Genomic DNA, 404 nt, shown 5'->3' on the forward strand with positions numbered 1-404 from the left:
TTATATATCTTTTTTGTGCACATTATAGGTTTACAAAGTGAAAAAGTCCCCCCCAAAAGGGACTTACCATCTCCAGCAGGAAACACTGTTCACAAACCGCTCCAAACAGCTCTGTTGTAGTCCAGCTTGCACTTGTGTGACGAACGTGCGTCACTTTGTAACACGTTAGAAACTCGCCTAGCTGCTCGCATGGCACGCCCGCATACTCTGCTTCTGACTGGCTAGTAGTCCTTATCTAGCTACTGCACATGTGCGACTCCCAACAAAGATGGAACTGAAGTGAGATGTCTCACTCTGTAGCTAAAACAGAGCTTAACACCCAGATTGAAAAGAGGAGCTGCAGCAATGTGCAGTACAACAAAAACATGGTGTTTTTTGAATATTTAAATCACATAAACCTATTC

At 43.6% G+C, this 404-nt stretch overlaps 1 protein-coding gene across 1 annotated transcript in view; it reads right to left on the reverse strand.

The window, feature by feature from the left end:
* azi2 (5-azacytidine induced 2) overlaps positions 1-404 on the reverse strand; it is a 13,919-nt gene that overhangs the window by 9,217 nt on the left and 4,298 nt on the right.

This window comes from Etheostoma spectabile, chromosome 6 (assembly GCF_008692095.1).
Source record: "Etheostoma spectabile isolate EspeVRDwgs_2016 chromosome 6, UIUC_Espe_1.0, whole genome shotgun sequence".
In the NCBI taxonomy this organism is placed as follows: domain Eukaryota; kingdom Metazoa; phylum Chordata; class Actinopteri; order Perciformes; family Percidae; genus Etheostoma; species Etheostoma spectabile.